Below are 15,149 nucleotides of genomic sequence, written 5' to 3'. Positions count from 1 at the left end.
CAAGGTTAGGTCAAACAATATTCTCTCTGTAGCCAGGAGAAAATCAACAATAATCCTTGTTGCTTACAGAGTAAGTAGCTAAATGTTCTTAGATTTTACACATCCCCTGTCAAAAGTGCATCAGTCCACAAGAAGCCTATCCTCCCAATAAATACTCTCCCCACAAATTGTGTGTATCCTTTGTCCTTTGGGTTCAGTCCAGACTGGCAGATCATGACAGGATGATGTAAGCACCACCCTAGGGCTTTCAGTGTGTAACCATATCTGAGAGCCGCCTGAGGTTTTTTTGATTTATGCCAGGTTACATTATAGACACTCTAATACAGCTGCTAGTTTAAAACTCTTATAACTGGCAATAAGAATTGCTGGTTTGTACTAGAAGTAACAGAAGTAATACTCCTTCATGCATTTTGTATAGAAAAATGAGGAAAACTAAACTAGTGGAAAGCTACATCTATGTCCTTAAAACTTCCAAGCCATCACTTCTCGGCCTTTTGGCTAAGATCAAGTGTAAAACTTCCAAGTCAGAACGATCACAAAATCATGATTAAAATCATAATGAAGTAGTAAACTGCTTGCACCCAGAAATCACTCTAAAAGAAACATCTATATATCTATTTTTGCTCACTCATGTCTGATTCTCTGTGACCACCATGGACTGTAGTTCCCCCCACCCCCAGGCTCCTTTGTCCATGAAACTGTCCAGGCAAGAAGAGTGGGGATCCAGGGGATCTTCCCAACCCAGGGATTGAACTGGCATGTCCTGCATTGCAGGCAGATTCTTACCCTGTGCATCACCAGGGAAGCTTGTTCTGCCCTTGAAGATGTTTGGAATCAAGGCTCTGGTTTGGTAAATATCCAGCACATCTTGTACCCTTAAGGAAATTTTTATAAAAGGGTTTCAAGTGTTGCCAGTTTTTCAGTGATTATCTGGCAATTTCAAATGCACCGCTTTCTGCTGTCCTCTGTTTTGCTGAAAATGGGGCTTGGCAAACCACCTTTTTCCCTGTGCTGGCTTTGCTTCCTGTTTCCGCCAGTAGAGGGCACTAGAGAGGAAAGACGGAGGTGGGCGGGGCTTCGTCCTGCTGCTTTTCCCGTCTCGTACGTGAGGGCGCCTCGCCCTGGCAGCCGCAGCGGGTTGCAGCCTCCGCCTTCTTTCGACACTTTCCAGAAGCATCCTTGTTGGAGGTCCACCCTCCTTCAGAAGCCCCTTCTCAAACCCCTGGTCCCAGCAGCAGCCGAATAGCAGCGCTCTCTGCTCCACAGGTATCAACACGTTATACACGTTTGGAAAGTTCTTGAAACATTTGCCAAATTGCTTTCCAGACGCATTGTGATTTACACTCTCACTGGTTACGAGTGAAAATGCTTCTAGAAAGCCGGCTCCCGTGCATGTGTTAGCCTTAATTAACTTATCTTTGTCTTTTACCCGCAAGGACTTAAATATGTATTATCTGTTGCTTTACAGGTAAAGTTTACGAAACCCAATCCACATTTTCAAAGTGTGCCTGCCTGTTTGTTTACATTTTCAGAGTTATTCTTCAGTAGTTGTCGTTAGGCCCATTTACTTTTATTTGGTTTTTTGCTTTTTGACGGCACTTCGTGGCATGTGGGATCTTAGTTCCCCCACCCGGCATGGAAGGTATGCCCGATGCAGTGGCAATGGGAGTTTCAATCGTTGGACCACCAGGGAAGTCTTCTGTTAGGCTCATTTTAACACTCATAATTTATTTCGGAGGCATTTTCCTCTTTTTAAAACTGATTTTATTTGTCAAAGTGACCACTTTTATGGGGGGGGGGTGGTTTCCCACAAGAAATTTGCAGTTAGATTGATCAATAAGGCTCTGTTTTTCTTTTTATGCTTAATTTTCTTCATCCTACTTAGACTCAAAAATCATTTTCTAAAAATGCTAAGGTTATTATTATTTTTATTTTTTAAATTGGAGTAAAATTGCTTTACAGTGTTTTTTCTGCTGTACAAGGAAGTGAATCACCTATATATATATATGCATGTATCCCCTCCCTCTGAAACCTCCCTCCCACCATCACCGCCATCCCACCCCTCTAGGTCATCAGAGCTCAGAGCTGAGCCCCCTGTGCTAATTATAGAGCAGTGGTATCACACGTGGTAGTGGATGCCTGTCAATGCCGCTCTGTCCCGCCCACCCCTTCCCCTACTGTGTCCACATGGCCCGTTCTCTAGTCTGTGTCTCTATTCTTGCCCTGCAGATAGGTTCATCTATATAAGCTTATTATTTTGTATTATTAAACCAACCTACCCCTATTTTTTTAATCATGTGATACTAACATTTTTCAGCCCCCCAAATAAAAACCAAGGTAAAAACTGAAAGGCAGAGACATATCAAAGCACAATTTCAAAGTAGGGGGAAAGATATCATCCATTCTCCCACCACTATAGCAGGTGCCACAGTCATTTTGTATTTTTTTCTTCCAGCCTCCTCTTTGAGGCAAGGGTATTTCAAAGGTTAGTTGACGTCCTTCTGTTCTCTAAGTCATGTCTGACTCTTTGTGACCCCAGGGACTGTAGCCCACCCCCCTGCCTCCCAGCTCCTCTGTCCATGGGATTTCCAAGGCAAGAATACTAGAATGGGATACTATTTCCTTCTCCAGGGGATCTTCCTGACCCAGGGATGGAATCAGAGTCTCCTGCATTGGCAGGTGGATTCTTGACCACCGAGCCACCAGGGAAGCCCCTGTTCTATGACATTTAAATTATATTTGCTTAAACGCCATTTTCCACGCTCCCTGGGAAATCTAATCCCCTGCTCCACGTTTCTCTGACCCCAGGTGGACTGTTCTCCTCATGTCTGTATCAGTTTCTTCTCCATAGCCTTCCTCTTCTCCATTGTTTTCTCTTTTTTTCTGGGAGGAGTTATCAACTTTGATCCTTTTATCACTAGTCAATTACAAGTTGCCTTTCATCAGCTGACTTATTCAACAGCTGTGGTTTTGGTTTCTGTGAAGTGTTTGTTTCTCCTGACCTGTTTTCTGTTTAATAAGACAAGTAGAATGGGAAAAAAAAAGTTTTCTTCAAACATGAGATTCTAAAACCCCTGACATAAGATGATGGATTAAAAAAAAATCTTAGCGTTAGGGTATGATTATATTTTATGTCTTATTGCTGTTGCCAGGTTATTTCACTCTTGCTTAGAGAATTCTCCATGTCTTACTTGTAGTTTAGGAGAGACATTTTTCATCCAACCTGCTCACACTGCCATCTGAACAGAATGTTTCTTGCTTTGAAGATATATTTTTTAAAAAAACATGATGGAGTTGGCTTGTTTTAGAAATCTTTCAAAGTAGCTAAGTTTTGAAATACCAAATGGGACATCAGAACAGTAAGTTGAGTGCTCTGATTGCTGTGTGATGACAAAGCTTGGTGGTTTCAAACAACAATATTCCTTCTCACCACTCTGTCCGTTACCTAGACTGTCACACGGTCCCCCATGGTGCTGGCTGGCGCTTCTCCTGTGACTGCCTTGAGCTGGGAGCTCAGGTGGGGCTGAAACCACCAAGCTTCCCTCAAGCCTGGGGTGCCTGGTTGGTCTGGGGGCTGGTGGCTCCTCTCCAGCAGGGGAGACACTTTGACATGGTGGCTCATGGAGCCGAGAACAAAGCAGAAACCACCGGGCATCTTCCACCACATTCTGCTGTCAAAGCCAGTCACAGGGCTACTCCAGATTCAGAGGGAGAAAAAACAAACGCCGTGTCTTGGTGGAGAAAGCAGAATGCAACACAGGTGAGGACGGCATGACGGCCCCATTTGCAGACTTTCTGTCAAAACTTAACGTAAATCCCATGAATTACGTTCAGTTAAATGACACCCTAGATACTGAAATGTTACCTAGCTGGTATTTGTGTGTGTGTGTGTGTGTGCCTTGGGGACAGTGAGGATAAATAATGAACTTTCTAGTGCATCAGTCAGTGAAGGGCCAGATAGTAAATAATGCAGACTTTCTGGGCCATACAATTGCTGCTGCAGCTGCTCAACCTCCACCATTAGATAATGAAAGCCCACAGACGATATAGACATGAGTGGATAGCCCTGGGTTCGAGTACAACCATCTTTACAAAAAGCAGGTGGTGGGTAGGATTTGTCCTGCAGGCTGTTTTGCTGCCCCTGGTCTAGAGAAATTCTGTAGTGCTTTTCCTGCTTTCTAAAGGACTTTAGGTCCTTTATTTATTATCTAGGAAGGAGATTTCAGATTCTGATAATACCCACATAAACTATCTGAAACTAACTAAAGTTAATATAATAATGAACAAGTAGTGAGTTTGTACTTGTTATTTTTATACTGTTAGCATCACCCCCATGCTAATAGCATCAAGCACCATTTGTAGAATCTGTTTATGACTTGAGAGTGATACATGCTTTTTCCTTACTTGATTACCATTGCCTTTTAGATTCTATAAAATCACTTAATGTCTTCAGGGAAGGGGTATTTGATAATGTGAAATCCTGTTTGGTAAGCAGAAGGCAAACAGAGGGATAGTTGCAATTTTCAAAATACACTCAGTAGCTTTCTATCCTTTGACTCCAAATAGTTGAGTTCTTGGGCTCTCAAATAATGAAGCTAAAGGAAAGTCCCAAAACCCTCTTGCCCACTTTTTTGTAGTTACTGATTTTTTTTTTGACTTCTGCACTTTTCTGTAATCCCTCAATATCTCATATTTCATTCATGATACATTTCTGCTGTATGAGGTCATGGTTGGGTTTTTTTCACATCCACACATGCCCATATGTGGGTAGGAATTGTGGAGAGTTTTTCATTAGTATGCACACCATTTTTTTTTTTTGGTTTGTTTTTTGGGAGGGGGTTTTGGGGGAGTTTTGCATGCCATTTAAAAGTACAGGGGATTTCAGGGAAAGGAATTTCATTCCTCAGGACCAAAGATACTTCTTTTCATCTATTTTTATGTGTCTGCATTATATAAATCAGATATACCATTCTTCTCATTGCTGCAATGTGACCTACATTAAAGCCACAGCGAAGTATTTCCTTTTGAAATTAAAATAGGGAAGCAAAACACTATGCAATCTATTAAAAAGTAAATATTTTAACTGTTTTTCAAGCGGATCATATTGCCCTTTACAGCCATTTCATTCTAGGTCATGGTAGTTTCTTCTCTACCTTTGTCGAGACACCAGAACAGAAAAGCTTGTGCTGCCTTCTGGGCTTCCTTCTCAGCCTGTAAGAGCTCCGGCGGTCCTGTCCTCACCGTTTGTGTGTGCCCCCGGGATCAGACTGTCACACCCTCCCCCGGAGGTGTGTGCCTATTGTATGCATGAAGGGGGTCGAGAAAACCCACACTTCACTGGAGAGCAGCTGTGACTGTCTGTTTTGTAAGTGTGATGGAATTCCTTCAGCTTCTCCCACGGATCCCTCATCGTTTGATTAGAATAGCATTAGGCATGCTATGGCTTTGCATAGACAACACGAGAGGTGCTGTAGGTGGAAAATTTCAGCAAGGCTAGGATAGCAGTTGTTGCCTCCTCCTCCTGCCACAGAAAGTGCCTTCTCAGTTCCTGCAGCCACCATGAATCTCTCCAGGAACTGTCTCATAAATGAAAGAAAAATATATAGAATTCATTCCTCACACCTTTTGTCTGGAAGTGGGTTTTGCCTTCCTCTTTGGCTCTTTCGGATTGGTGTTTCCTATGTATTATCTTCTCGTTTCCTGATTTTTTTTTCCTTCAATTCCAGAGCACTCAGCCTGAAGGCGGGCTCTGCTCTGCCCCTCTGATTGTGGAGATCAGGCTTCTAGAACCCAGCCCAGAGCCTGGATCTCTGCGAGGGGCTGTTTCTCTTTTCTACTTCCTTAAGGAAAATCAGTCCATGGTGATGCACAGACCTTATTCTATTTCATCCACCAGCCAGCTGACTGGCACTTTTTTTTAGCCATATGAAGTTACCATGCATTGGGTTAGTTTCTCTAAGCTTCCTTTTGAAACCATCTCCTTTGATTCTTGTCCTATTTCCTTTTCAACCATCTGTTGAAGTATCTTCTTCAGAGAGACTGAAATTGAGACATTAAATATGCTTGTGAAGCTGATGGCTGATACTGGCGATTCAAGGCTTGAGAGAGGAATCAAGGATCCACTATGAAACAGAAAAGCCCTCTTCCTATATTTTCTAAAAGGCACAGAATAGTTTGAAAGAGCCAGTAACGAGTTTTTTGAAGACTTAGAAATGACAGTTATTTCATTTCAATTTCCTAGATTACTGTGGAAATTGCCACCTCATAAGGATGTGGACCTTGACGGGAAAATGAACACGTTACAATTGGCTGTCGACTTTTTAGCCTAATTGCCTTCATAGACACATCTAGAGGCATTCCGTGGACACCTCCCAGTCTATCTTGTTGAGAAATTATTCTTCCAGTAGACTGTTCAATACTTCCAAACTGATGATTTCATCTTTAGCATCTCATTGTAAACAGTAATCTTAAGGGTATTCTTTTCCTAAGGATAGTTTCCTGTTTCCCCCATTTCCTCTATCTAAATGAACCAAATCAAATCTTTTCCAGGGACACACCACAGAATTAGTGTGCTATCAGGATATGCAAGAAGAGCAATATAATGCATACTGTTTTCAGTGTTGATGACTGAATTGTGTATTTTGATCAAGTCAGCCAAAGAGCATCTGAGCAGATTTTAATCATCTTAAAATAGGGTTTAAAAAAAATGAAACAGTAAAGAATAGCATTATTTAAGGCAGCATTACAGAAATAATACATAGTCATTTGTGGCAATCACATAGGTTTTGCTGGAGATTTGCTAAATCATGGCTTGGCCTCCCGTCAGCTTGAGTAACGTCACATGCTTTCAGGGCACATGGCTCCTATTGGCCTTCATGATGGACAGGTTGACAAAGAACTGATGCCTGGGCCCCTCTGATGTGGCACCATTTTTCATAGTTGGTTGTTCTGTAGCTAATTTGTCAACATGGAGTCTGCTCTGCATCGCATTAAATTAAATGGTCTAACTGGGCATTCATTGCTACACGATTCTGTAATACTCATTTTGCATTGGTATAACAAGGACATTCTTTCCACATAGGACTCCAACATAAATACATGTTTTCGCGGTACCTCTTGGACAAAGGAAGAAGAGAAAATTTGTCCAATGATATATATTTTATGTTTTATAACAAAAGGATGGTGTAATGATTTTTCAGCTCAAATGAAAATTGCAAAATAAGTATTTCTAAAAAATTTGGCTTAGATCTAGAAAAGTCATGTATAAAATGTTTATTTTTAAGTGTTTTATTATGGGAAATGTTGAACATATACAAAAGTTGACCCTGTAGAGTACTGAGCCCCCAGGTATGATCATCGGTTTCAACCATTATCAATTCATAGCCAATGTTTTTTATCCATACTTTTACCAGCTTCTTGTACTGCTGTCAGAGTTTTTGAAGTAAATTCCAGCTATCACACCATGTAAAAATACCATGACAAATGGAAGCATTTAAAAATATTGGACAAAATAAAGTATAAACAGGTACTAGGTAATTGCAACTATTATGTCAACAGAAAGCAAGAAATGGAGTGAGGTCCTACATTTAAATGTCAACCTGATGGCAGAAAACCAGACTTTTCCAAAGTAACAAATTAGGTATAATTTGAGAGCCAGTCAAATTGAAATGTTCTAGTTGGTTAATAAGTATTTTATCTGTATACATGTTTACATATGTATAGAAAAAACATAAATCACTGAAATTTTAACCTCATTTGCTTTTTTGGTGTTTCTTGTTTTATGAATTTCTTGGAATGAGATTTATTGCTTCAGGAATAATTGTGGAAGTATTAAAAATGATTTTGATGGCATGCAAGCTATTGTACAAAGTGCCAGACAGAGGCAAAAAAATCATAGTAGATTATATCTTGTTCTCAATCTGTCATTACTTTGGGTCGGCTAGATCTGTACTCATAGAAAGCCAGCATGGCAGGCATTTTTGCTTTCTGCTCCCTCCTTTGTTCCCCCTTCCTCACATTTCCTGTGAGGGCCACCCCACTTCCTTACTGCCAGTCCCCCGTGGCTTGTGGCTTGTATGTGAGATGAGTGAGTTCCTCTCCAGCTCCAAGGTTGGGCAAAGGACACAGACTGGCCAGTCAGCTCCTCACGGATTCTTGGCCATCATGGTGCTTGGTTGAGGAGGAACATGTGAACAAGGCAAGCCAGTCCAGTAAGACCTTGAGTGGAGTAGACACAGGGAAGATGTAAGTGTGGGCAATTACTCAACAATTTAAACACAGAGGTACCATGGGACTCAGCAGTTCTACTTCTAGGTATCTACCCAAAAGAAAAACATATGTCCATACAAAAACTTGTGCACAAATGTTCATAGCAGCATTATTCATAATAGCCCCAAAGTGTAAACAGTGCAAATGTCCATCAATTGAAAAAGAGATGAACAGATGTGGTCTATCCATACAATGGAGTATTATTTAGCCATGAAAATTATCAAGATGCTCATACATGCTACAATGTGGCTGAACGTTGAAAACATCATACTGTGTGAAAGAAGCCAGTCACAAAAGAATGTATAGATTATATGATTTCATCTATAAGAAATATCCAGAATAGGTAAGTCCGTAGAGACAGAAAATAGATTTAATAGTTGCCTAGGGTAAGGAGGGGGACATGGGTGAGGGGGTTGGGCTCTGGGAAGGGAATGCTAATGGATATGGGATTTCTTTGTGGGGGTGATGGAATTGATCTAGAATTAGATAGTGGTCATAGTTGCATAACTTTGTGAATATACTAAAAATTGCAGAATTGTGTGCTTTAAATGGGTGCACTTTATGATATGTGAATTATGTCTCAGTCTAAGTAATGCTATGGAAATAAGAATATTGAATCACACCAAAAGAAAGTAACTGGATCTACTTTGACACTAAAAGCTTGAAGAGTTAGGGCAGGAATATTAATCATGAAGGTAAGATAGTGATATCTTTTGACAACATCTGTTATAAAATTAAAGCAAAGAAGATAAGAGCATTTATTTGGTGTCTTCTACCCAAGTCAAACTTCAGATTATTTGACTCAATCATTTTTAAATTAATTAATGAATTTTATTTTTGACTGCCCTGGGTCTTCATTGCTTTGTTCAATTGTGGAGAGCAGGGTCTACTCTCTAGTTGTGGTGCCCAGGCTTCTCATTGGAGTGGCTTCTCTTGTTGCAGAGCACAGGTGTGTGGGCTTCAGTTGTTTTGGCCTGCGGGCTCACTAGTTGTGGTTTGCAGGCTTAGCTGCTCTGTGGCATGTGGAATCTTCCCAGATCAGGGATCGAACTTGTGTACCTTGCATTGGCAGGTGGGTTCTTACCCACTGGACCACCAGGGAAGTCTTAGTTTTTTAGGCTCCTCCAGTTCCTACTAATGTAGATGGGAGCAGAGGCTTCATCAGATTCAACTTCAGATTGTTTGATCAGACTACTTCATGGCTGCTGCTGTTACTTCAGTGGGCCCTCATATCTGGTCTTGTCGCTCTTGTGATGTCAGTAGCCATGCATGATTGTGATGTCCTTCTGTCCTGTATCAGAGTTGGTGTACATGACCCCTACAATATGAGAGAACTCATGGTATGCCACTTGTGATGCAAGATCTTAAAAGATAAGGTGGCTTCTGCCTCTCTTTCTTGGGCCCCTTGCTCTGAGCAAAGCCAGTAGCCACGTCAGGAGGACCAGGTGGCAAGGAACTGAGGCCTCCTGACCACAGCCCCACAAGTGTGCTTGGAAGTCAAGGCTTCGTGTGGTGTCTTGATGGCGGCTCCTGGAAGATGCTGACCAGAACCTCTGGCTGAGTCACTCCTGAAGTCCTTTTTTTTTTTTTTAAATTTTTGGCTATGCTGGGTCTTCATTCTCTAGACGACATGCACAGTCTTCTTATGTTGTGGCACGTGGGTTACGGCACATGAGCTCAGTAGTTGCGGCTCCCAGGTTCTAGAGCTCAGGTTCAATAGTTGTGGCACAAGGCCTTAGCTGCCCCTCAGCATCTGGGATCTTCCCAGACCAGGGATTGAACCTGTGTCTCCTGAATTGGCAGGAGGATTCCTTACCACTGAGCCACCAGGGAAGCCCCACCCCTGAATTCTTGACCCCTAGAAACCATGTTGTTTTCAGGCACTATGTCCTGGGGTAATTTGTTACTCAGCAAAGGTAACTAGTTTGGTGTTATTCTAATCTAATCCTTTCATTCAATCTTCGTTTATTACCTAGAATACTTCTATAAAATGAAACTTTCCTTCAATGACTATTTAATTACTCTGCTTTATTGTTGGTGGGCTTTCCAGGTGACTCAGTGGGAAAGAACTGGCCTGCCAATGCAGGAGACTTGGATTTCATCCCTGAGTTGGGAAGATCCCCTGGAGGAGGAAATGGCAACCCACTCCAGTATTCTTGCCTGGAGAATTCCACAGACAGAGGAGCCTGGTGGGCTACGGTCCATGGGGTCGCAAGAGTCGGACACAACTTAGCAACTACACCACCACCACCACTGTTGGTATAGGAAATAATAGTTATTCTTTTAGTTTAAAAGTATAACCATACCACATATATGCTTTTGTACATACGCGTATAATTATACATGTTCACATATGTGTATACATATATGTAGATGGATAAATAGATTGATAGGTAGAGAATTTTCTTATATTTTTACAGGTTGTCCTAAACATTGTATGATCCTGGTAGTGTAATAGTCCACTGAGTTTATGTAACCATTCCACTTTATTGGAAACTTGATTTGTTTCCAGTGTGACTGCTAATAGCCTGTCAATTGAAAATATGTTTTTAAGATTGTGTTGTTAGATCAGATTCTTAGAAATACAATTGCCGAATCCCAAATCAATGGCATTTTAAAGATCTGATCCATTTTTCTAAATGACTTGCCAAAAAGAAAATAGAATTTCTACTGGCTCCAGCAAAATCTGTGTGGCCATTTCACTGTGTTCTTGTCAGGGATCTGTGTCGTTTATCCATTCAGTATCCCTACAGCAAATGCCTGCCACATGCCAGGCACCGTTCATAAAACAAACAAAGGAACACAAATTCAATTTCTTAATTTTGGTCCAATAGTACCTCACATATCTTGTTTGAAATTCTTAATATCTGCTAGCAAAATATCACGATACCTCTTCGTTTTTCATCCTCTGAGTCAGGCAGGAGTTTATTGTGTCCACTCACCACTGTCATCATTACCCACTACATTTCTCACCCTGATGTCTTCATCCTTCCCCTGTTCCACTTCTCTTCTCTCCTGTAGGCTGTGAAGCCAGATAACCACCCTTGTTAGGACAGTGAATTAAATGAGGTGACTTTGATTCATGTACTGCCACGTACCAGTCTCACAAATGAAAGTATAAATCCTTTTTTAGGCCATCTTTTATTTAGCTTGATTTATTCTTTCTCACAAAAATAGCTTTCCCTGAGAGTCCTGGAGGGAAAGCAACCTTGTCAAGATGCAACAAGACATTTTCTAAGAAAGACTCTTTCGTAACAGAGACTAGTATCCTCTAACCTAAAGAAACACAAACTGGTTTCTCTCTCAGCAACATTTAGGATGAGAAAATGAAAGCAGAGATTAGCTTTCCTTTAAAACAAGTATCTCATAGATTACACCTTTGAAGGAATGGGTGGTTAATTCCAGACCACATCACCAAGTAGATTGCTTTCTTTTAAGGGGCTGCCATGTGCTTGGTTTCCCACTCATTTTATTTTATTTTAAATGGAGAGGATCTTTTAAGAAGTCTCTGTTGAAGTTGTTACAGTATTGCTGTTGTTGTTTTTGTTCCAGTTTTTGAGCAGAAAGGTATGTGGGGATCTTAGCTCCCCGACCAGGAATTGAACCTGAACCTCCTACATTGGAAGGCAAAGTCTTAACTACTGGACTGCCAGAGAAGCCCCCATGTTTATTTTAGATAGTAACTATCCCCTCCTCCATTCTAAGGGAAAGGAAGTAAATTGACAAAGTCTGAGAAGTAGAAAGAGGAAAATATCCATTGCCTACAGCCCCACCACTCTGACAAGAGATCAGCAGCAAAATCTCAGCCTATATCTGTTGTTCCTTTGGCTGCCTCCAGGCCATTCATCAAGATGTGGGATTAACTGAATGTTACATAGTATGGGATAAGGAATACGTCCTATAGGGAAAGGGCAGATTTATCAAGCCAGGGTTGACAAGAGGTGTGAGCACCCCATCCTCCCAATAGAAAGGAGTCTGGCTTTTTGCTGTGTATGCATCAGAGGTCCACGTCCTAGGAGAATCACCTTGCCTCTTATGAGTTTTCCTTCTTAGAAGAGAGCCTGAGAGCAACCATGTCAAAGGTGGAATAATCCAAAGGTTGGTACTCAGAAGTCTAGATTTGGGTGTCCAGTGTTTGCAGGACTTGTCCAGAAATGTCAACTATACAAGACCCAAGGCCTTCAGAGTCCCTGGGGACTTATGGCCCCTTCTGTCTGAGGAAGGGAGTCACTGGACCTAGAGGGAGCTATGTTCAGGTGAGGCCCCTTTCAGTGGAGAAAGAGTGTAAGAGGCATGCTTCTTACACAAAGCATGAGTGCAGCCGGATTTTAGTCCAGGTGATCCAGCTGGGGGTGGGGGTGGGGTCCCGGGCCACTCTTTTATCCTAATTTCCTCTTAACTGGTTGTGTGTGTGTATGTAGGGCACTAGTGGTAAAGAACCTGCCTGCCAATGCATGAGATGTAAGAGAGGTGGGTTCGATCCCTGGGTCATGAAGATCCCCTGGAGGAGGGCATGGCAACCCACTCCAGTATTCTTGCCTGGGAAATCCCATGCACAGAGGAGCCTGGTAGGCTACAGTCCATGGGGGCGCAAAGAGTTGGACACGACTGAGTGACTTAGCATGCACGCACACGTGTGTATGTACATGTCTATTATCGCTCTCTCTCTACACACATACTCACACACACACACACACACACACACACACACACACACATTCTACACAGTTTCCCAAATGAATTCTAGCTATTAATACTTTCATACACAGAACTCTTCATTCTACCTCCATGGCTTTAAAGTGGCCCATCGGTCCTGCTTTATTTTTAGCAGGTTCTTGATTTGAAGTAGTTCTACTAATGGCATATTCTTATTTTTTCAATGAAAACAGCAAACACTCACCTCGAAGTTTAAAAGTTTTCGTGTGTTTCTGAAAGGTGCACCTTTCCGGGAATGGATCGTTCCTGTGAATCAAGTCGTACATTCTGCTCATTTCTACTTCTCTTGTCAGGTCTGGCTGCTTCTCAGCTCTGGGGCATAAAAATGAGAGAGGGTAAAGTCCTGGTGAGGGCTCCAGCATTTACATCAGCTTATGTCAACACTGGGAGTTTTTCCACGGAAAAGCAGGGGGTAATTATAAAACCATTCTCTGATTTCTGTTTAATCCCTCACAGAGGGAACAAAGCAGGGCTGAATTATCTGGCAGGAGATTGTAGAAATTTAGAGGCAAGGTCAAGGAGCAAATCTTGGCTAAGTGCCCTGTGCAATGTCTGCCTGTGTGATCTGGCTGGAGGCTTGTGCCAAAAGGATGCAGGAGGGGGAGGAGGGCTGGTGTTGTCTTGCCTGTGGACCAGAGCCTCGAGCAGTCGTGCTCACTTCAGCCTCCCAGCAATGCCTGGGGGGACCTGAGTCCCCGCTGAGCTGACCAGAGACTGAGACACAGAGACAAATAACAGGCCACCAAGAAGGCAAACGCAGGGATCTGAACCCAGATCTGTCTTCCAGAGGCCATGTATCTCCCACGACCAGGGCAGATGATGCCTTCATGGGCCCCATCTTCCACCAATATGTAGTAAAAATCATATTTTGCTACAGTTTTCCCAGAGGCCGCTAGTGGTAAAGAACCTGCCTGCCAGTACCAGAGACATAAGAGATGTGGGTTCAATTCCTCGTCGGGAAGATCCCCTGGAGAAGGAAATGGCAGTCCACTCCAGTATTCTTGCCTGGAGAATCCCCATGGACAGAGGAGCCTGTCAGGCTGCGATCCATGGGATCGCACAGAGTTGGACATGACAGAAGCAACCTAGCACACACACACACACACACTCTTTTGGCTTAAAGACAAATCTAATCCAGGCTGGAGTCATTTTTGTACGGTATTATTATACTACTTTTTTCTTCTGATTTGAAAAGAAATGAAAATGCAAATAATGTGTGTGGGCCTCTAGACATACTGTGAACTCTGGACCCCAGGTTTATTGTGTCCAATGGAGAAGGTGGCCTGGTTCCTCTAACACGATTCTTCCTTCAGTGTCTTTGTTTTCTAGAAGAAGGGAAGTTAAGGGAAGCCAGAGCTCTGGGGTCAAGAGAAGGGGGATTTGTCACAGAAAGAGAGAGTATCTGGCACTGAGCCGGGATTGAAAGTCACTGTGATCCATTGTTTTTCAGATTCTTTCATTTTTGCTGGAACCCTTTGTTGTAAAAAGATATGTATGATATGTAGCATCACTACAGCAGGCCCTCTGTTTATCTGGTTCTGCATCCACAGATTCAATCAGCCATGGGTCGAAAATATTCTGGGGAAAAAAAAATGTCCAAAGAGTTCCCAAAAGGAAAACTTAAATTTGCCATGCACTGGTAGCTATTTACATTACATTGTATTTATACCTGTTTATGTAGCATTTGGGGCTTCCTAGGCAGCACAGTGGTAAAGAATTCACCTGCTAATGCAGGAGGTGCAAGAGATTTGGACTTGATCCCTGGGTCAGAAAGATCCCCTGGAGAAGGAAATGGCAACCCACTCCAGTATTCTTGCCTGGTAAATCCCATGGACAGAGGAGCCTGGTGGGCTACTGTCCATGGGGTTGCAAAGAGTCGGACACGACTGAGCAACTGAGCACATAGCATTTACGTTATGTAGGTATTATACATAGTCTAGAGCTGATTTTAAGTAGGTATACAGGGAGATGTGTGTAGGCTTAAGCAAATACCACACAATTTTATATAAGAGTCTTGAGCACCCTTGATTTTGGTGTCTGAGGAGGGTCTTGGAACCAGGCTCCTGTTGAATATGGAGGGACAACTGTATATAAAATTGGTCAAAGTGGACGAGTGCTGGCACTCTCATTCCCAAACTCCCTGCCATTCTGAAGGGCTCTTAAGG

The sequence above is a fragment of the Cervus elaphus genome, chromosome X, assembly GCF_910594005.1.
Source record: "Cervus elaphus chromosome X, mCerEla1.1, whole genome shotgun sequence".
In the NCBI taxonomy this organism is placed as follows: domain Eukaryota; kingdom Metazoa; phylum Chordata; class Mammalia; order Artiodactyla; family Cervidae; genus Cervus; species Cervus elaphus.
The sequence above is the reverse complement of the archived record's forward strand: the minus strand, read 5'-3'. Positions refer to the sequence as shown.